Genomic DNA, 23,822 nt, shown 5'->3' with positions numbered 1-23,822 from the left:
CTAACAGTGGGAGCTCACCCCTCTCCCCGGATTCGAACCGCCAATCTTTCAGTCAGCAAGTTTAGCAGCTCAGCGGTTTAACCCGCTGCACCATTGGGGGCTCCCACAGCATGACCTCAAAAAAATAATAATAATTTTGGGGAAATGATTAAGAAGAACATGGGTTTCCCTTATGCCCCACCATTCGCATCAGGCATCCTTCTGATGCCTGATGCGTTTGACTCACTTTGCCTCATTTTTTCCTGTCCCATGTGCAGAATCCACAGAAGAAAAAATGACCAAAGAAGCAACCCCAAAAATGTGGGGTTATTAGCCAAAGAGAAAGGGAGTTCTGGGAAAATAGGTAACGGTAAAGGTTTCCCCTGACGTTAAGTCCAGTCGTGTCCGACTCTGGGGGTTGGTGCTCATCTCCATTTCTAAGCCGAAGAGCCGGCGTTGTCCATAGACACCTCCAAGGTCATGTGGCCGGCATGACTGCATGGAGCGCCGTTACCTTCCCGCTAGAGCAGTACCTATTGATCTACTCACATTTGCATGTTTTTGAACTGCTAGGTTGGCAGAAGCTGGAGCTAACAGAGGGTGCTCACTCCGCTCCCCGGATTTGAACCTGGGACCTTTCGGTCAGCAAGTTCAGCAGCTCAGTGCTTTAACACACAGAGCCACCGGAGGCTCCTGGGAAAATGAGCATATATAAAATTAAACCCCAAGGCCTTTGCTTTGTCTTATGCCTAGACATCCTCAAACTTGGATGGAATTTGAACCAAAGGATGTTTAAACCAAGCAAGTTTTGAAGATTTGAAATGTTGGGGAGGGAGCGTGATTACAATGAGGCTTCCTAACCACAGGGTCTTTCTCGGATACACAAAGTCTTTTGTCTCTTTTGCTATCGCCGCCTACACACACACACACACACACACACACACACGCACAACCATCCTTCAATGGAGCATGTTAAGAAGTGAAATATCAGAGTAAAGCACGCCATTCATAAAACTGTAATAATGATTAAAGGGGCCTCCGGTTTAACCCCGTGACCGCAGTGGAATTTTTTGGAAGGGCTGAAATCGGTGACGCAGGCGGAGAGGGGTGGCTGTTGTTGTTTTTTCCCCCCAATCGCCCTTTCATGAGCCCAGGAAAACCTTTGCAAAGAGCTGACGTTGAAGGAAACCCTTTTGAACCCTCCACGCAACAGAAACCTGTTCTCATCTCAGGATGGGAAGCTGAATGTGGGCCAGAGTTAAGATCAGGCAAGAAGAAAAGGAAAAATCCCACTCTGAAGTTTTGCAGGCCTGCGAACAACCCGGAGGCCTAATTTATAGCTGGAAACGGAGTGTTTGAAAGGGGAGGATACGTTTCCTTTTATTAGGGAGGGAAGCCATAACAAAATAGATAAATAAAGAAGCAGTGCATTCTTGGATGAGGATGTACAGCCTGCATTTCGTTTCAATCAGATGGGTATGAGAAGCCATGTGAACATGCAATGTTAGAGTTTGGCCAAGGTGACAAAGGAAGAACACACAAGTTGAGAGAGCTGCAGCAGTTTGCTTTTGCCTGAGCCTACTGGGAAGGGCAAGAATTACCCACACATCTCCCATTCCTTTGCAGCCAAAGGTGGCGGACATCCATCCAGTCGGTGAAAACAAGACCTGGAGCTGACTGTAGTTCAGATCACGAACTTCTTATCGCAAAATTTAGAACCAGACTAAAGAGAATGGGGAAAATACATAGACCAATTAGATATGATCTCACAAATATTCTCAGTGAATATGCAATGGAGGTGAAGAATAGATTTCACAGACTAGATTTAATAAATGGAGTCCCAGAAGAACTATGGACAGAAGTCCACAACATTGTTCAGGAGGCAGCAATAAAGTACATCCCAAAGAAAAAGAAAGCCAAGAAGGCAAGATGGTTGTCTGCTGAGACACTGGAAGTAGCCCAAGAAAGAAGGAAGGCGAAAAGAAACAGCGATGGGGGAGTTTTTTAAAATTTGTTTTTATTAATTTATCAATCCAAATGTACAAGCTCACATTTTCCTCATTCTACAATATCTCAAACACATCACGTTGCATACAATCTGACGACAATAACGACAACAAAAATCAAGAACATCCCCAAGCATATTTCCCATCAGTCTTTTAACTTTTCCATTACAACTTCACTATATATATCTCCACTACACACCCTTCATCTACTTATACATGTTTTATTTTCAATATTATTATTATTAATTTATAATTCAAAATGTATAAGTATACATTCTTTCCTCATTTTACAGTATCCCAGACATATCACATTGTATGCAATCCAACAATAAAGAAAAATCAGAATCAAAACATCTTTATGCATATTTCTTATCAGTTTTAGACTTTTCCATTACAACTTTACGCACGATGGGGGAGTTATGCCCAATTAAATGCACAATTCCAGAGGTTAGCCAGAAGAGACAAAGAACTATTTTTAAACCAGCAATGCATGGAAGTCGAAGAAGACAATAGAATAGGAAGGACAAGAGACCTCTTCCAGAAAATCAGAAACATTGGGAGGCAAATTTCAAGCAAAAATGGGCATGATCAGAAACAAAGATGGCAGGGACCTAACAGAAGCTGAAGAGATCAAGAAAAGGTGGCGAGAATATACAGAAGGTCTGTACAGGAAGGATAATAATATGGAGGATTCCTTCTTGGGAGGAGAGCAATGGCCAACCTTGATAAAATAATGAAAAGCAGAGACATCACACTGACAACGAAGGTTCGCATAGTCAAAGCAATGGTATTCCCCATAGTAACCTATGGATGTGAGAGCTGGACCATAAGGAAGGCTGAGCGAAGGAAGAGAGAGGCTTTTGAACTTTGGTGTTGGAGGAAAATCCTGAGAGTGCCTTGGACCTTGGCAAGAAGATCCAACCAGTCCATCCTCCAGGAAATAATGCCCAATGGCTGCTCACTGGAGGGAAGGATATTAGAGGCAAAGGGGTTGTTATATGTCTTTTGGGCTGTGTGGCCATGTTCCAGAAGTATTCTCTCCTGATGTTTCGCCCACATCTATGGCAGGCTTCCTCAGAGGTTGTGAGGTATGGATAAACTAAGTAAGGAAAGGAAAGAATCTAAATCTGTGTAGAGTCCAGGGTGTGGCAAGAGTCCTTTGTTACTGGGAAGCCAGTATTAATGTTTCAGTTAATCACCCTAATTAGCATTGGAAAGGTTTTTGTCTCTTGCCTGGGGGCTTCCTTTGTTCAGTCATTAGCTGTCCTCTGCCCTCAGAGTGTTGGTTCCCATCTACTGTTTTGATTTTAGAGTTTTTTAATACTGGTAGCCAGATTTTGTTCATTTTCATGGTTTCTTCCTTTCTGTTGAAGTTGTCCACATGCTTGTGGATTTCAATGGCTTCTCTGTGTAGTCTGACATGATAGTTGTTGGAATGGTCCAGCATTTTTGTGTTCTCAAATAATATCCTGTGTCCAGGCTGGTTCATCAAATGCTCTGCAATGGCTGATTTCTCTGGTTGAGTTAGTCTGCAGTGCCTTTCATGTTCTTTGACTCGTGTTTGGGCAATGCTGTGTTTGGTGGTCCCTCTGTAGACTTGTCCACAGCTGCATGGTATCCAGTAGACTCCTGCAGAGGAGAGAGGATCCCTCTTGTCCTTCGCTGACCGTAGCATTTGTTGGATTTTCTTTGTGGGTCTGTAGATAGTTTGTAGACTGTGTTTCTTCATCAGTTTGCCTATGCGGTCAGTGGTTCCCTTGATGTATGGTAAGAACACCTTTCCTCTGGGAAAATTAGAGGCAAAGTTGAAGTATTTTGGCCACATCATGATAAGACAGGAAAGCTTGGAAAAGTTCATGATGCTGGGGGAAATGGAAGGAAAAAGGAAGAGAGGCCGACCAAGGGCGAGATGGATGGACGGTATCCTTGAAGTGACTGGCTTGACCTTGAAAGAACTGGGGGCGGTGACGGCTGACTCTGGCACGAAGAGTCGGAAACGGCTATGTGACTGAGAGAGAGACCTCCCACTCCTGCTGAATTAATGGAGTTGACTTATATGAATCAACTCAGTTTGCAGCAAGTGAAGTAAGCAAGAGATAGGATGACATGTAAAAAAGAAAAGTAGATTTTTGTTGTCAAAGGATTTCATGGCCGGCATCACTGGGTTGTTGTGAGTTTTCCAGAATGCATGGCCATGTTCTAGAAGCATTCTCTCCTGATGGTTCACCCACATCTAAGCAGGCATCCTCAGAGGTTGTGAGGTATCAAAAATACTTAGCTGCCCTGTGGTGCTGCCTTCATATGGGCTCATGGATAAACTAGTGTGTTCCATTTAGTTGTGAGGTTTTTTTTAAAATCATTTTGAGCTGTGGGAATTGTTTTCATTAGTCAGAACAGCACAGCATCCATACTGAATGCACATTCCTTTCTTTGACCTCTGACAAATATTTTCAATTCTTTCCCCTTGCCCTAATGATTTGGAAATTCCTATTTCAAAGTTTAGTCCAATCCTGGAGCAAATCCAGGTGTTAGGAGGGATAAGAGCAAGAGTATGTCTTTCCGCAGCATTTCAGTGCCATCTCAGAAATCCCCCACCCATTTTATCTTAAGTAGTTTGATTTTGGCTGCTCCGTGATGCCAAAATCTTCCTTTAGGAATGAAAAAAGGGACAACCCAGAAACTACAATATTAATTCTAGGCAGGTTTTGTCCATTGTTTATAACACATTCTTTTAAAAAGGAGTTTTCTGATGCAAGGGGGGGGGGGGAATGCAGGAAACGATAAGGCGGAATCTCTCTGTTCCCAAAAGGTTCAGGCAAAAGCAAACTGCGAAGTTGTGTGTTCTTTTGTATTAACAACTTTTGTCACCTTGACCACACTCTGATGTTGCTCCAGCACATGTGTGCTGGTTTTCAGGTTATACTTATGTTGTTGTTGTTGTTGTTGTTGTTATCACCCCGCTTTTCTGTCTGGATCAAGACTCAAAGTGGCTTTGAAACCCAAAATGACATGATGGACTGATTCTCATCTTCCGGGATCATTGATACTCCCCGTCCTGCAAAAAATCAAGAAATTGTTTTGATTCTGTAGCATTCACTATGTATTTTTATACACAGGCTGCAAGAGATATTTATAATAAATATAATAAAACTTTATTTATATACCGCCCTATCTCATCAGGGGACTCGGGGCGGTTTCCAACATGATAAAAACAATACAATACAGTATACATAATAAAAACAGAACCATACAAAAATTTAAAAAGAATACACAAGGTATTTCATTAAGCCATAGACTTATCAAATTTGTAGCATGTGCTGGATGAAAAGCCCTAGATTCCAAGACAATTGTCTTGTGTTGTTATTTATTTATTTATTCATTCATTTATTTATTTATTTATTTATTTATTTATTTGTAGCATTTATATTCCGCCCTTCTCGCCCCAAAGGAGGCTCAGGGAGGACCACAGAACGTATACACGGAAAACATTCAATGCCATTAGACATTCTGGACAAACAACAGATAGAGGTATGTCGGCATTTTCCAACTTTGGTTGTGCTCGATTCCAGTCACAGAGAGTGTTGTCTTGCCATCCTCTATGACAACGAGCCCTTGATCACAGACTTCCTCCTATTCTTTGATCACTAGCATTTCTGGTATTTCCTTTTTATGGTGCCATAAAATACCTCCCCGCTTAAGCGGTGCCTAATTTCTCTACTCACAGCTCACAACTCTTTTTGAACTGCTTAGGTGAACAGCGAGCTGGGCTGAAGGTTGGGTGCTCACCCCGATCCGAACTGCCAAACTTTTGGTTGGTAAAGATCTATTGCTGCTGGTGATTATCCAGCTGTGCTAAAGCCTGACTATTCACCAGCAGTTGTTGTTATTGTTTTGTGCTTTCAGGTCATTTCTGATATATGGTGAAACTATCCCTGTTTTCCGGGGCTGAGAGTGTATGACTCAGGGCTCTTCCACATAGTCATAGAACCCAAAATATTAGGGCAAATGGAGCCCCCGGTGGTGCAGTGTGTTGAAGCGCATAGCTGCTGAACTTGCGGACCGAAAGGTCCCAGGTTCGAATCTGGGGAGCGGAGTAAGTGCCCGCTGTTAGCTCCAGCTTCTGCCAACCTAGCAGTTCGAAAACATGCGAATGTGAGTATTTATTTATTTTATTTATTACAACATTTATATCCCACCCTTCTCACCCGAGAGGGGACTCAGGGCAGCTTACAATAAACACACATATAAAAAATTATACAATACACTATAAATCAAATTAAAAATTATTAACTTACACCAACATTCATAAAAACATTCTAAAATACAAATGGGCGTGTTCAAATTCAAAGGACTGGGTCTGTCAATCGAGTTCTGGCATACATAATAATAATTAGCGCTGCTAGAGTAGATCAATAGGTACCGCTCCAGTGGGAAGCTAACAGCACTCCATGCAGTCATGCTGGCCACATGACCTTGGTGGTGTCTACGGACAACGCCGGCTCTTCGGCTTAGAAATGGAGATGAGCACCAACCCCCAGAGTCAGACACGACTGGACTTAATGTCAGGGAAAACCTTTACCTTTACCTTATCAAGGCAAATAATCCACAATATCTGCTTTGAGATACCGTGTTTCCCCGAAAATAAGAGTGTCTTATATTAATTTTTGCTCCCAAAGGTGCTCTAGGTCTTATTTTCAGGGGATGTCTTATTTTTCCATGGAGATGAATTCACGTTTATTGTTGAACAAAAAAAATGAACATTTATTATATACTGTACAAGAACTGTCATCACAAACCAATATAACCAGACAAACTGTGAATCCTATCAAGAATTTCTTGTTACTACCATTATTTCCATGTACAACAGTCTATGGTACGTACATTTACCAGTCCTGCATGCTCTGGTGTTTTGTTCGTTGGGCATGCTTCCAAACAAAAACTTTGCTAGGGCTTACTTTTGGGGGAGGCCTTATATTTAGCAATTCAGCAAAACTTCTACTAGGTCTTATTTTCTGGGGATGTCTTATTTTAGGGGAAACAGGGTAGATTATCTTTGTTGTTGGGCATGGCCCCATGTAAGCCGCTCCGAGTCCCTCCAGGGAGATGGGGCAGGGTATAAAAATAAAGTTGTTGTTGTTGTTGTTGTTGTTATTATTATTATTATTAGGTCCACACTGCCATATAATCCAGCTCAATGTGGATTTTATACAGCTGTGTGGAAGGAGCTTCACCTAAGTACCGTGTTTCCCCAAAAATAAGACAGTGTCTTATATTAATTTTTGCTCCCAAAGATGCCCTAGGTCTTATTTTCAGGGGATGTCTTATTTTTCCATGAAGAAGAATTCACATTTATTGTTGAACAAAAAATGAACATGTATCATATATTGTACTGTAGTTGTCATCACAAACCAGCATAACCAGACAAACTGTGAATCCTATCAAGAATTTCTTCTTACTACCATTATTTCCATGTACAACAGGTATGTACATTTACCAATCCTGCATGCTCTGGTGTTCTGTTTGGCAGGCGCCGGTCATGCTTCCAAACAAAAAATGCTAGGTCTTACTTTCGGGGGAGGCCTTATATGTAGCAATTCAGCAAAACTTCAACTAGGTCTTATTTTTCAGAGATGTCTTATTTTCAGGGAAACAGTGTAGGTTTCCAACCTTGATGTCTAAGCTCATAAGCTGCATCTACACTGTTGAATGAATGTAGCTCAATACTCTTTTAACTGTGACGGCTCAATGCTGTAGAATCGTGGAAGCTGCAGTTGGGTGAGGCACCAATACTCTTTGGCAGAGAAGGCTAAAGATTGTGTCAAACTGTACTGAGCCATGGCAGTTAAAGCGGTGTCCAAAGTGTATTAATTCAACAGCGTAGATGCAACTCCCTTCTCCAATTTAATGGACCACTACAACACACTGTTGTTATTTCCCCCTTTGCTTCCTGCCAGCATTTTGCTGAAACAAGAATTCCTCCCTTAACTTGCCATTATTTGCTGAGGAAGGAGAAAACTTCACTTTCCCTAGTAATCATGTACAGTGCATTACCCCAAAAAAACAAAACAAAAAAAAGAGCCGGAGGGGGGAGAGAAAGAGAGATTGAACCCGGCAGTTCCAGGACTTCAATACTCCTTTTGCATCTAAAGAAATGACAAGGGAGGAAGTTTTAATATAGATGAGGGGAGTTTTATTTGCATTTCTGAACAATAAGGGTGGTTTATACTCCACCTGGTGCCTTTTCTCCCATCACCTTTTATGAGCTCCTCTCCGTGACAAGTATCTTTGTACAAAGGTTTCCCTCTTTCCTCCCCTTCCCCCTTTCTTCCAGCTCTCTTCCCGGCTTCAGTATACAAGCACAATGGAAGCATTGAAAGACGAAAACACTAGGACACCTCTTTTGATCTTCTCTTCTAATCGCTTGTGTATGTTTGTGTCCAAAAACAATGCTCAGGGGGGTGTTTTCTTCGCTCCTGAACCCCGTCTTCCCTGCCTCCGCCACCACTACAAGGAAAGCAATTTCTCAACACAGGGCCCAGTGTTCAACGTTGAATTGCATTCCATTTTTTGGCCAAGAAAATACTCTCATTTATCAGCCATATGTGGTGGAGTGATCGCAATTGAAACTATCCTCAGATCAAGTGATGTTTCAGATAAAGGACTATGGGTCCATCTGCACTATAGCATTAATAGAGTTTGACATCACTTTAAATGCTATGGCTCAGTACTATGGAATCATAGGAGTTGTAGTTTTATGGGGACATTCATCTCCGAGTCCCCTTGGGGAGATGGAGATGCAGATGCAGATGGAGGTGGAGCACAAAAATAAAGTTATTATTAAAGTTATCATTATCACTTCAACTGCCATGGCTCAGTGCTATGGAATCATGGGAGTTGTAGTTTTATGGGGACTTTCATCTCCGAGTCCCCTTGGGGAGATGGAGATGCAGATGAAGATGCAGATGGAGGTGGGGCACAAAAATAAAGTTATTATTAAAGTTATCATTATCACTTCAACTGCCATGGCTCAGTGCTATGGAATCATGGGAGTTGTAGTTTTATGGGGACTTTCATCTCCAAGTCCCCTTGGGGAGATGGAGATGCAGATGAAGATGCAGATGCAGATGCACATGGAGGTGGAGCACAAAAATAAAGTTATTATTAAAGTTATTATTATCATTTCAACTGCCATGGCTCAGTGCTATGGAATCATGGGAGTTGTAGTTTTCTGGGGACTTCAATCCCTGAGTCCCCTTGGGGAGATGGAGATGCAGATGCAGATGGAGGTGGAGCACAAAAATAAAGTTATTATTAAAGTTATTGTTATCACTTCAACTGCCATGGCTCAGTGCTATGGAATCATGGGAGTTGTAGTTTTATGGGGACTTTAAGCTCCAAGTCCCCTTGGAGAGATGGAGATGGAGATGGAGGTGGGGTCCAAAAATAAAGTTATTATTAAGGTTATTATTATCACTTCAACTGCCATGGCTCAGTGCTATGGAATCATGGGAGTTGTAGTTTTATGGGGACTTTCATCTCCGAGTCCCCTTGGTGAGATGAAGATGGAGGTGGGGCACAAAAATCAAGTTATTATTAAAGTTATCATTATCTTCTCTGTCAAATAGTACTGATGCATCATCAAAGGTACATCTGCACTATAGAATGAATGCAGTTTGACACTACTTTAACTGCCATGGTTCAATGCCATAGATATCTGGGATTTGTAGTTTTTTGCGACACTCATTGGGACAAGGCTAAAGACCAACTAAACTACAACTTTTAGGAGTCTCTCATAACCAGGGCTGATTTTGCTTAGCTTCAAAGACCAGACAGAATCTGGCACTGTTATAATATTTATGCCCTTATCCTGTTGTTGTTGTTGTTGTTGTGTGCTTTCAGGTCATTTCTCCCTGCAGATAAACCTAAGGTGACTCTATAGGTTGAGACTGTTTGATTCATCCAAGGTCACCCAATGTCCAAAGTCATAGTCCAATGCTCAAACCACCATACTAGGCTGAATTTCTCATCCAGTTGTAGCAATGTCTAAAAGGAACCCTATACATTGAATTTGTCATCATATGTGTGTATTTGTGCTTTCAAGTTGTCTAATGACTTATGGCAACCCCATGAATTAAATATAGCCTACAACACTTGGCATTCATTGGTGATCTCCCATCCAAGTGCCACCCTGTTTTGCTTCCAAGATCAAATGAGATCTGGTGCCTTTACAATACTTTTTCCTGCAACTATTTGCTTTGAAAGTTACTTTCCACTTTGGCCTGTAAGAACTACTACTGGTTATTTTGACGACTGCTCCATATTGACAGCAGATATAACTACAGTTAATGACTTGTAAAAGTAATTATCTGAGTATGGAATTGAAGAAATGTTTTGATGACACTCCCAAATTGATAACAAGGGTAGAATTAGCTCATTTGACACCTGGCAGCATTGTGTGATGACCAACAGATGGAAGCTGAGATGAAAAGATTAATACAGGACTCCCAGGGAAAGTTTTCAGTGTCTACTGAGCAGCCACAAGTTTTCAAATACAAGAGTAAAGTAGGATAGGACAGCAATTGGTCTGTGGAGAGATTGATCTCCATAATGTGGCCCAACCAGAGCCCCTTACTTGCCAACTGTTGACAGATATAAGGGAGGTAGATGTCCCATTGTTAATGCTAGACTAATAAGGTTTATTCATCCATTTTGCTGGCTTCTGTAAATGAAACTCAGCAGATAACCATCTTGTGGTTCATCTCCAACAGCAAAAATGTCTTGGGATGGTTCTGCCACCCAACTTCCCTTCAATGTTGAACCCACGTACATAAAAACATCAATAGATAACCTTAATATTGGGGAAAATATGCCAAACTTGTCACGGTCCATTGTTGGGACCATGGCTGGTGAAGTGTAATTGGTGTTCTTGTTCTGAGATGGCACATAGAAATCTGAGGACAGCTTCAGAAGAGGAGGGGGAGCAGGAAAGTGTTCAGGAATTAGAGGGGAAGTTGGAATCTGAGGAGGAGATTTTGCAAGTACACACATTTCAGGAAAGGCGAAAGGAAACAGAGCAGAGATGCCATACTAAAGTAATTGGGAACCGCCCTAGCAGCTGCAGATGTGGGAACTCAGGGCTATAAATCAGGAGCAGGCGCAGTCAGCTTTTGCTGGTAACAAACTAACTCTAATGCTTAAGCTTTCACTCCCCTTGTGCCTGCTTCAAGTCTGCGTTTGGGAAACTACTCCTAAGGATTTATTGTTGTTTCTTTGCCTGAAGTAAGACTGCTGCTTGATTTGGGAATTTATCAGAGACTTAAGAACTGTGTTTGGATTCAGACTTCTTTGCTTTCTTTTGCATTATACATCTTTGTGTACTGTTCTTTGTGTTTTGCTGAAGTAAAGCAGTTTTCATTTACTTACCACATTGTTTTAAGGCTGTTCTTGAAAGACAAAACAGGCCATTCGGCAACGAGGGTTCGCCTATGATTATGATGATGATGACTATTATGTACTATATGTTGGTCTGCCCTTGATGACTGTCCAGATGTGAGCAATGATGTAGAATATTCACTCAATTTCTTCATGGGGTGGATTTACCAGGAGGCCATTAGACCAGGTGAAATATTTTAGTCAACACCGGCCTAGGGCTTTAAGATGCTCAGCTTAGATCGGCAACCATATGGTAAGGGACTTTTCACAGTTGGAAATGGGCTTAAGCTCCAAATTTGCTTCTTAGACCGCATCTGGAGTCTAGCGCACAGGCCAACTCTCAGCTTGAAGCTTAGTTGCCTTCTCTGAATTCAGCAGAGATTCCAAGTCTAGGATGAATATCTGACCTCACACAGACACCCCACTGCCAAAAAAAGTTGCCCCAGACTTTATAGATAGGATGTGCAAAATTGACGGTTCTTGTTTCTAAGAGAAACCCAATTTGGTTGCAGATGAGCTTGCTAGTTCTATTCCAGGAATATGCTTCTGTTTTCCCACCTCCGTAGAAAAAGCCTTTAGATTAAGGCTTTTCAACCATCTCAGCAGGAACAAGGCACACATATTAGGAAGCAATGCTGTTCATTCAAAATTTGAAGTTGACCCAGGAGCCTCTTGGAATTGAAAAAAAAAGATATGAACTGAAATCCAGAACGCAAGATGTCTGTAACACAATACCAATAATAAAAGGAAAGTAGATATAATTCTCTTTCTTTCTTAACACTGAACAGGATGCAGAATTGATTCTGTTGGAAAGTGAACAAATGCTATCATAAAGGAAGAGTCCAATGGGTTACGGAGAGAGCCACGGATAAATAAAGGAGTGCAGATGAGCTCCCCAAATGTAAGGTGCTGGGGGTCCCCTTTTTCTACGCCTTTTTCTCCCCCGAAATGCAAGGGATCAGGCTGTGTAGCGAATCACGGGGACCTGCGCCTTACATCAAGCCTTGTCTCCGACACATTCAGCACCAACCACGCCAAATGCAAACACAATTAGAGCATTCAGGATAAGACAGTAGGAGATTCCTTTTGATGTTGGGATAAATTGAGAATCGGCATGGTTTTGTCTGAGATGACAACCGTCCCAGGTTTTCTAATGGGTATCTAATGGTAAAAGAGAATTTTATGATGCTCATTAATTACCAAACTGTCATGTGCTCCTGGCAGAAAGAAAGTAATCCTCTTCCCCCAGCTTAGACAGCCACCACAAAGGACTTCAAAGGACTTGCTCTCCCCTCCCTTGAGAACTGCCTTGCGTAAACCTCCACGGCTCTAATGAAAAGCAGGGGAAGAGTTGACAAACCCATCCTGTTACATGAGCGGCCTATTCCGACTGGCAGCTGAGGCGTTCTTCTTGAGCTAGTTAACACACTCCGCACACACACAGGCACCGGAGCAGAGAGGCACAACTTGGTGTGGCCTCCAAGACGTTCCCAAAGACACAGGACTTGGTTTTCCTGAGCCATGTAGATGGCACAAAACATCTCAAAACAAACCCAAGGGCAGCTTGTCATCTCACCTTTTGCAGCCAGAATTAGTGGGCTTGCATTGCAATATCTGGTGCCAGGATGTTCATGGTTGCATTTCCATTTCACTTATCCTAAGGAAATCTGAGCTGCGGAACTTGCTGACTGAAAGGTTGGTGGTTCGAATCCGAGGAGCAGGGGTGAGCTTCCACTGTTATCCCCAGCTTCTGCCAACCTAGCAGTTTGCAAACATGCAAATGTGAGTAGATCAATAGGTGGGAAGGTAACAGCACTCCATGAAGTCATGCCGGCCACATGAGCTTGGAGGTGCCAGCTCTTCGGCTTAGAAATGGCGATGGGCATCAAGCCCCAGAGTCGGACACGACTGGACTTAACGTCAGGGGAAACCTTTACCTTTACTATGGAAATCTGACCAGCATAACTTGTTGGTGGTTTGAATCTGGGGAGTGGGGTGAGCTCGCGCTGTTAACTCCAGCTTCTGCCAACCTAGCAGTTTGAAAATATGCAAATGTGAGTAGATCAATAAGTGGGAAGGTAACAGTGCTTCATGAAGTCATGCTGGCCACATGACCTTGGTGGTGTCTACGGACAACGCCGGCTCTTCGGCTTAGAAATGGAGATGAGCACCAACCCCCAGAGTCAGACACAACTTGACTTAACATCAGGGGAAACCTTTACCTTTACTATGGAAATCTGAGCAGCAGAACTTGTTGGTGGTTCAAATCCGGGGAGTGGGGTGAGCTCCCGCTGTTAGCCCCAGCTTCTGCCAACCTAGCAGTTCAAAAAATGCAAATGTGAGTAGATCAATAGGTACCGCTCTGGTGGGAAAGTAATGACGCTCCATGCAGTCATGCCAGCCACATGATCTTGGAGGTGTCTACGGACAACGCTGGCTCTTCAGCTTAGAAATGGAGATGAGCACCAACTCCCAGAGTCCGACACAACTAGACTTAATGTCAAGGGAAAACCTTTACCTTAATGGAAATCTGAAGTTTGTGGCTTGCTGAAAAACTAGACTTCAGCAGTAAAGGATTCTAAAACCTATCTGTTTTAGATACTAAGGGTGCAGTTTGACACCATTTCATTATCATCATCATCTTCAGGGAGATGGTGGTGCGGTACAAAAATAAAATTATTATTATTATCATCATCATCACCATTATTTTTATTCATATCCTGCTTTTTCTCTCCCCAAGGAGACTTTACCATGACTTAAAGCTATGGAATGCTAGGGTTTCCATGATTCTTGAGATTCCAGATGAAATCATCTTCTGCTTGTAGGCCCCGCACTTTATGTAGTGTTTCAAGTGTTAAAGTAGAATTTATAGACCAAGGATTAAATCCCTGCTCAAACATTTAAATCTACTGGGTGAGTTTACTCTCAGATGCAGAAAACAGCAGGAGCAATTCTCCTCTAAAAGAAATCTCGCCATGAAAATCCTATAAGGTCTCCATATTTGCAGTTTCTCAAGTTACTCCTGACACAAAAAACAACCATCATCATTATCATCATCATCAACAACAACAACCACAACAACAACAACAAAACTTTGTTGTTGTGGTTGTTGTTGTTGAACCATACATAGGTGTCAACTGGAAGACTCCTACGTATGATGACCTTACTCAAGAAAGAAAACTGGAAATCCAATGGAGAAGTTTTATCTGCGATCACAATTTGTTCTCTTGTGTTCAAGTTGTTTCTGACTCATGGCCTCTGTGGGGCCATCTACACTGACCACTTAATCCAGTTTCAAACCAATATTAAGGAAAGTGGTTTACCATGTAGGCGCTTACATAGCAAATCCTGGAACCGGTTTCAGACCTGGATGTTAATTCCACAAACTACAATAATCCAATGACAAACTGTGGCGTGATAAACAAACATACCTACAGAAATAATGTCAATATTACACTGCAAAAGTAGCATTTAGAATAATTGAGACTCAACTAGAATAAAGTCACGGTGCTATAAAAAATAACATGGTGTGCTATGTCTTCCAGATATAACACATACAAAGCGGAATTCAGAGTGAACAAATGAGAACAAAATCATGACAAAACCAAGCATTTGGAACCATTATTTCCCAGTCTCTCTCATTGTGTTGGTTCCCGCCACCTCCCAACCCTAGTCTGGCTTCTTTCACTCTTAATACTCTTCTAGGCATCAAGGGTGTTTGTACACAGAAAATAATCCCAATGTTAACAGAAAATAGAAAACAGACTTTCTTCTTCGTCGTCGTCTTCGTCTCCAAATCAGCATAATAGCTGTTAAGAAGATCTATCTTTCTAATGATCCGCTGGAGGGTCAGAACAGCTAATCTCTTCTTAGGACTGTAAAGATAATATTAACACAGGGAGAAGTAGCTATGGGCAGCAGACAAAGCCACTCCGTAAATCAAAAGGCCCTCACGCTAAGTGATATTCAAGCGGTGTGCTATTCGGCACACATAGCCCACGCCACATGTTGCCTGGATCTGGAGGACTTCGGCTGCTCTTCAGTTGCGGAGAGAAGATTGAAAATGTGTGGACAATCCCTGCTGAAGGGTTCAGATGTACTTGGGAGCCTTTGTTCAACTTATTTAGGGGGCGTTGAAGCATGGCGTAATTCCTTGGAGACTTTTTTTTCCTTCTGGACAAATCAAACCCAGCTAAAATGAGTCTCTGTTATTACTTTGCAGACTCATCTCACCCCAAACCTTATGCTTTCCACATCTGAGTTTGACATCACAGCATTGCCTTCTCTGTTGCAATGCTAACCAAGGATGTTTCCAACTTATTTGTTTGCCTAGATATTTTTCTAATTGCAGTAGAGTCTCACTTATCCAACATAAACGGGCTGGCAGAACATTGGATAAGCAAAAATGTTGGATAATGAGGAGGGATTAAGGAAAAGCCTATTAAACGTCAAATTGTGGTATGATTTTACAAATTAAGCACCAAAAAGAACAAATCAACAGAAAAAGCAGTTCAATACATGGTAACGTTACATAGTAATTTCTGTATTTATGAATTGAGCACCAAACATTGCAATATATTAAAAATATTGTCTTAAAAATCATTGGCTACTAACAAATTGACTACAAATAAGGATAGAATTGCATAAAATGAACTTACAGTAGCAACATTGTCAGAAATTAACTCCATAAAAAGTTCAGTCTTTGCTACCTAGAGAAACAGCTGTAGATTGTTTGCCTAGATATTTTTCTAATTGCAGTAGAGTCTCACTTATCAAACATAAACGGGCCGGCAGAACTTTGGATAAGCAAAAATGTTGGATAATGAGGAGGGGTTAAGGAAAAGCCTATTAAACGTCCAATTATGGTATGATTTTACAAATTAAGCACCAAAAGGAACAAATCAACAGAAAAAGCAGTTCAATACACGGTAACGTTACATAGTAATTTCTGTATTTATGAATTGAGCACCAAACATCGCAATACAGTAGAGTCTCCCTTATCCAACATAGACGGGCCGGCAAAACGTTGGATAAGCGAATATGTTGGATAATAAGGAGAGATTAAGAAAAAGCCTATTAAAAGTCAAAATAGGTTATGATTTTACAAATTAAGCACCAAAACATCATGTTATACAACAAATTTGACAGAAAAAGTAGTTCATTACACATTAATGCTATGTAGTAATTACTGTATTTACTAATTTACTAATTTACTAAAATATCATGATATATTGAAAACATTGACTACAAAAATGTGTTGGATAATCCAGAATGTTGGATAAGTTAGTGTTGGATAAATGAGACTCTACTGTATATTAAAAAATATTGTCTAAAAAATCATTGGCTACTAACAAATTGACTACAAATAAGGATAGAATTGCGTAAAATGAACTTACAGTAGCAACATTGTCAGAAATTAACTCCATAAAAAGTTTTTCTAATTGCAGTAGAGTCTCACTTATCCAATATAAACGGGCCGGAAGAACATTGGATAAGCAAAAATGTTGGATAATGAGGAGGGATTAAGGAAAAGCCTATTAAACGTCCAATTATGGTATGATTTTACAAATTAAGCACCAAAAGGAACAAATCAACAGAAAAAGCAGTTCAATACATGGTAACGTTACATAGTAATTACTGTATTTATGAATTGAGCACCAAACATCGCAATATATTAAAAAATATTGTCTAAAAAATCATTGGCTCCTAACAAATTGACTACAAATAAAGATAGAACTGCACAGAATGAACTTACAGTAGCAAAATTGTCAGAAATTAACTCCATAAAAAGTTTTTCTAATTGCAGTAGAGTCTCACTTATCCAATATAAACGGGCCGGAAGAACATTGGATAAGCAAAAATGTTGGATAATGAGGAGGGATTAAGGAAAAGCCTATTAAATGTCAAATTATGGTATGATTTTACAAATTAAGCACCAAAAAGAAGAAATCAACAGAAAAAGCAGTTCAATACATGGTAACGTTACATAGTAATTACTGTATTTATGAATTGAGCACCAAACATTGCAATATATTAAAAATATTGTCTAAAAAATCATTGGCTACTAACAAATTGACTACAAGTAAGGATAGAATTGCATAAAATGAACTTACAGTAGCAACATTGTTGGAAATTAACTCCATAAAAAGTTCAGTCTTTGCTACCTAGAGAAACAACTGTAGATTGGGGTGGAAGGCAAACTGCATTGGATAATCCAGAATGTTGGATAAGTGAGACTCTTTCTTGATACTTAATATTGTCAGTTAGCCCTGTTTTTAATTAGGTTTTTGGGGATGTAATGTTATTATTATTTTTAGTCATTAACTTGCAAAATTGCTCAGTTTTGTATGGATTGCACTGGCCAACACACATTTTGGTGCCTCAAATGTTAGACCTGTTTCTGGATATATCTGACCTGCTCTTTCCAAAAAATGGCACCATTTCAGCTCTAGTTTTTGAGATACAGAACATATGCCATTTGCTAGTCACCATCTGCTCTTACATTGAATATCATGATAAGGTAAAGGTTTCCCTGACATTAAGTCCAGTCGTATCATCTCCATTTCTGAGCCGAAGAGCTGGCGATGTCCATAGACACCTCCTAGGTCATGTGGCCACTGGCATGACTGCATGGAGCACCGTTACCTTCCCACCAGAGTGGTACCTATTGATCTACTCACATTTGCATGTTTTCAAACTGCTAGGTTGGAAGAAGCTGGGGCTAACAGCGGGAGCTCACTCCACTCCCCGGATTTGAACCGCCAACCTTTCAGTCAGCTAGTTCAGCAACTCTATGGTTTAACGTACTGTGCCACCCTGGCTCCTATCATGATAATCGTATCTAATAAACTACAACTGATGCAGTCTATCCAATGCAATTTTCTGAATCAGTGCCTCAAATAACCCTACAGACAAACTTCAAAACCAAGACACCAATATTTTTTGTCATATGATTGTTAATTATTGGAATGCTCCACCAAGGTTACCATGTTCACCACATACTTTACATAAAACCAACCAAAACATGCCCCGTAAACCTGGTGAAAACCTGACTAGCTGAACCATGCCTGTAGAAATTATTGTGTCCCATGTGGGTTTTGTGCATACAATATAACTTAAGGAACTTGTTGTGTGCGTTCAAGTCACCCTATGAAACTATCACTGCGTTGTCTTGGCAAAATTGGTTCAAAGAGAGTTCGCCATCGCCTTTTTCTGAGACTGAGAGACCATGACTCACCTAAAGCCAGTGAACTTCATCAACTGGTGGAGATTCAAAACCTGCTCTATGAAGCCATATATCCCATAATAAGCCGTTTCACATATGGGTAATTTACAATGTGGTCATCACACAACTCAGTATTCTTTACCAACCAGGCAACAACCCAATTTGGCTGATCTGTTTATTGTTTTTGCTTTGATTTTCTACTGTTGCGTCCGGACATTGCCCCATGTAAGCCGCCCCGAGTCCCTTCGGGGAGATGGGGCGGGGTATAAGATTAAAGTTATTATTATTATTATTATTATTATTATTATTATTATTATTATTATTATTAATTTGATCCCAAACTCACCTCTTAAGATCCACCAGCACAGAATTTTCAGCATCAGATGAGATGCATCTGCAGCCAGATACATTGCAAGGATGTCATCCATGGGGACCTCCCAATGACATTCCTGCAACTGCCTCTCACATTGCATCCAGCTACAGAGTTTGGATGGGAATATTTTAATAAATCAAATGCAGAAATAATCCTTAGAATGTGCTCTTTAACTACTATTATTCACTTTTCCATATAATCACCAGACAATTGGATACATTTCTGCCAACAATGAACAAGTTTTCTGAAGCTGTCACGGAAGAAATCGACACTCTGTTTCCGCAACCGGCGTCTCACAGGACCCATCGTGCACAGATCTTCCGATAGACAAGCAAAGCAATAATGTGACCCACACGTTCTTGTGAAATGCTGATTATGCTTGAAATTTCTCTCTGAGTGATACAACAATCATCCTGAATCAATCTGTCAACCTTTTGCTTGTGAAACTCGGTGGTTGCTGTCACAGGATGTCCAACTCTTTGTTTGCCATGCAAGTCAGATGTTCCCATCTCAACATCTTTAAACTTTAAATCTGCCCAACAACGCACAGTACTCACATCAACACAATCCCCATAAACAGCTTGCATTCCCTGATAAGGAGCCCCGGTGGCAAAGTGTGTTAAAGCACTGAGCTGTTGAACTTGCAGACCGAAAGGTCCCAGGTTCAAATCCCCGGAGCGGAGTGAGCGCCCGGTGTTAGCTCCAGCTTCTGCCAACCTAGCAGTTCAAAAACATGCCAATATAAGTAGATCAATAGGTACCACTCCGGCAGGAAGGTAATGGCACTCGATGCAGTCATGTCGGCCACATGACCTTGGAGGTGTCTACGGACAACGCCGGCTCTTCGGCTTAGAAATGGAGATGAGCACCAACCCCCAGAGTCAGACATGACTGGACTTAACATCAGGGGAAACCTTTACCTTTACTATTCTCTGGTGAATCTCCTTCGGGGTGACACCTTCTGCTGTGAAGAATCCAATGACTGCACGTTGCTTAAGTCATATTGACAACCGTCTGTGCAGGATTCCATACTTCGCACTTAACAACACAACCGTTCAGTGCTAAGGCTTCCCACCAAATGGAACTGTAGAGGAGAGTCTACTGAACAAGCCGCTACCTGCCACATACCAGGACTGCCATCTGTTGAGGAGTTACGAAGGTAGAGGCATTACTTTTCATTCAACCCTCGTAGCTGCATGGATCTCCAGAGATCTCTTCCACCCCTCAACAAGATAGAAATAGTTGTGTTGGAAGGGACAACCCTTAAAAGCTGAGTTTGGGTTGGTTTGCACTGGGAGAGTTAGCTATGGAGACATCGCTGAATGCCAGACATATGTCTTCCGATGCAGGATTCCAGCTCTGTTTTCATTCTTAGTTTGCATTGTTTTTCTGGTTTATGAAAATGGCCTCAGACTTCATATTTGACAGGGAGACAGGGATCTTGAAACGTCTTTTATGTAAACAGAGCAACAAACTTCTTGGAATGGTCTGGACTCCTGGCAAGGCCCATGGAATGAAGACATCATAATCCCTTGGCTTGCTACAAACGGTTTCTCCAGACATCAAACTCCATTGAGCCATGGAAATGAAGTAATTACATGGGGCGCACTTGGACACACATTTACTGGGTGTTTTTGATTTTTCGTGATGGGGAGGATGTTCCCCGAACCGACCCATGGATGTCGACGTGGTAAGTCCATGTCCAAAGTGGCTTTTAGATCTTTGCGAAGTGATGCCAAAGCTGACCTGAACTAGACTTGGATGTAATCCTACCCAATGGCCATGCTCCCAATCCTTTCTTTAGTACGCACGGATTCCATTGTATCGTATTTCAAAAGGAACGAAAATGGAGGGGGAGAAAGGTAGAAATTCTAGAGTTCCCTGGCAGCGAGATCAGAAAAAGGAGGAGGGGGAAAAAAAACATAACAGCTTGGCCTCTTTGCCAATATTATAGTGGAGCTGTTCAGAAATAGCAGCTCGGGGAAAAGGTCTATCAAATAGTGAAGGAACAGAGTTAACTATAAAAACAGCCGTAAAACAAGGTTGCAATTTTAACCTTCCTCTCGAAACCTCAAGATGAATATCATAAAGGAATAATTAGATATGCGGAACAGACACTTGAAATCAAAAGGCCCTCCTTGTGCCTTCAACATTGTGCAAGCAGAAAGGGTGGAGGGAGGGACAGAGCCGGAATATCGGGCTTCAAGTTCTCCCCATGTGAACCGATCGAGGGAGATAAAGACCTATATAAATAGCACTTGAGCAGTTTTCATGTCATTATCTTCCTGCCTTCTCTTTCTCTGAAGAAAAATAAATTGCTCAAACCCAATAAGTAAAAACATAAGGGTGGGATGGATGGAGATGTCGGAGAAATGGAAGGGGATGGAAGAGGAGGAGAGGACAGAGCCGTGTTAACCTTGGTTTATGAATTGATTTCTCCAGGAGGTCTCATGCCAATTGAACTCACATTATTATTATTATTATTATTATTATTATTATTATTATTATTATTATTAAACTTTATTTGTACCCCGCTAGCATCTCCCGAAGGACTCGATGCGGCTTACAAAGGCCAAGGCCTCAACACACAATATAACAATACAAAACAAAAGGCAAATTAAAAACAATTAAAACAGTATAAACAACAAGCAATAAACAATACGCTAAAACACAATAAAACTCACATCCAAGTTGGGAAGCTTTTGAGTGACCAGGCGATGCTCAAAGATGCTCCCAGTGAAGCCATACCTATGGAAGGAGGATGGAACAAACACAATCAAAACAGACAAGATTTAGGATAGTCAATAGCACAGAAAATCCAGTGTGTCTTGTCCAGATGATTTAGATGGAACTCATTGGTCAAATTCCATTCATGAACGGATCTTTTGTCTTGTCTTGCTTTGGCATTCCATGGTTTTAGTTTTCTCTTTATCTTCTCACTTACTTGCACCGTCCTCTTCTTTTGTTTTAAGGCATCCAATCATTCTGTTAGTTCCACGTTTGCACTGTAATTGATATGGCCGTGCATTCCTTTTCAGATATTTTAAATAATTGTTTTGCTATGTTTTAAACTTGTAATTTACCATATATACTCTTAGGTATCCTTTTCATAATAATAGAGTAAAATAATAAATGTAATAACAATAATAAGATCAGAGTGAAATAATAAATGTATTAATAATAATGATAGAGTAAAATAAGAAATGTAATACAGTAGAGTCTCACTTATCCAAGATAAACGGGCCGGCAGAAGGTTGGATAAGCGAAAATCTTGGATAATAAGGAGGGATTAAGAAAAAAGCCTATTAAACATAAAATTACATTATGATTTTACAAATTAAGCACCAAAACATCATGTTATACAACAAATTTGGCAGAAAAGGTAGTTCAATATGCAGTAATGCTACATAGTAATTACTGTATTTACGAATTGCACACCAAAATATCACGATATATTGAAAACATTGACTACAAAAATGCATTGGATAATCCAGAACGTTGGATAAGTGAGTGTTGGATAAGTGAGGCTCTACTGTATTTCCCTTTTATTTCCCATTTCCTCTCTTTTCCCTAATATCGCTATTTCCTTTGTTATGACCCACTCATTTCCTAGTATTTGATTCGACTCATTTTGTATAGTCTGCCAAAAATATTGTACATATTCACATTCCCACATCATGTGCATAAACCGCCCTTTCTGATGACATCCATGCCAGCACTGACTACTCCAAAAAACAGAGTTAACCTTTGTTTATGAATTGATTTCTCGGAGAGGTCTCATGCCAGTTGAACTCACATCCAAGTTGGGAAGCTTTTGAGTGACTCGGCGATGCTCAAAGATGCTCCTATGGAAGGAGGTTGAAACAAACACAATCAAAACAGACAAGATTTAGGATAGTCAATAGCACAGAAAATCCAGATGATTTAGATGGGACTCATTGGTCAAATTCCATTCATGAACAGACCTTTTGTTTTGTCTCATTTTGGCATTCCTTCCTTCCATGGCTTTAGTTTTCTCTTCATCTTCTCACTCAGTTTTTCTCGAGAGCTCCCAAAATCCTACACCAGACACAATCCAAATATTCATTTTGTTTTATGAAAATGTCAAAGTCTAAATTTACTTTGCAGATTTTTTTTCCTCCTTAGTTTCTGGTGCTTCAAAATTTGGGGCACGTTCACACTACATAAATTAAATCCGTTTGATTCTGCTGTAGTTCCACCTGACGTATTTCTTTATTCCAAGTACTTTTACATTGTGTCCTATTGTTGTTATACTCCCAAATCAAGAATGGGAAATGTAATGTTGGTGGACAGGAAAAGAGTTTTAAAGATGTGGCATAGACACTGAGAACTGGAAGCTCTGGCCCTTCAGCACTCTAACTGGAGGTCAGCTGTGACCAGCAGTGCTGTGGAATTCAAAGAGACATGAATGGAAGGCAAAAGGGAGAAATGTGCCAAGAGGAAGGCACATAAAATCAACCCTAACCAGGACCCCCTTCCACTTGGAAACCAATGTCCTCACTTTGAAATAACATGTGGGTCAAGAATATGTATCCATACCCACCTATACATCCACCACACTAAATTTGGAGGGTCATCATCCTTGGGCTAAGTAATTAAATACATTTTGTCCTAAATACAAGGGCCTCCAAAGTGATTCACAACAGGTTGGAACATTTAAAACAATTCAGAAATAATATGACCAGAGCATGTAGATAAGCTGAATAGATAATATGATATGGACATTTTAGCATTACAGAGGGAGCTAATTTTTAAAGACCAAAACAATAAGGGTGTGTTTTAATTC

The 23,822-nt window shown here is 40.8% G+C and overlaps 1 long non-coding RNA gene across 1 annotated transcript in view; it reads left to right on the top strand.

Annotated features, from left to right (window-relative positions):
- Nucleotides 1-23,822, top strand: part of LOC134293626 (uncharacterized) — a 38,134-nt gene that overhangs the window by 6,136 nt on the left and 8,176 nt on the right. Inside the window, exon 2 of the long non-coding RNA XR_010000577.1 lies at nt 5,404-5,513. This is a non-coding gene — a long non-coding RNA (uncharacterized LOC134293626). The remainder of the gene's footprint in view (nt 1-5,403; nt 5,514-23,822) is intronic.

This window comes from Anolis carolinensis, unplaced genomic scaffold (genome assembly GCF_035594765.1).
Source record: "Anolis carolinensis isolate JA03-04 unplaced genomic scaffold, rAnoCar3.1.pri scaffold_9, whole genome shotgun sequence".
Classification (NCBI taxonomy): Eukaryota; Metazoa; Chordata; class Lepidosauria; order Squamata; family Dactyloidae; genus Anolis; species Anolis carolinensis.
The sequence above is the reverse complement of the archived record's forward strand: the minus strand, read 5'-3'. Positions and strand labels throughout refer to the sequence as shown.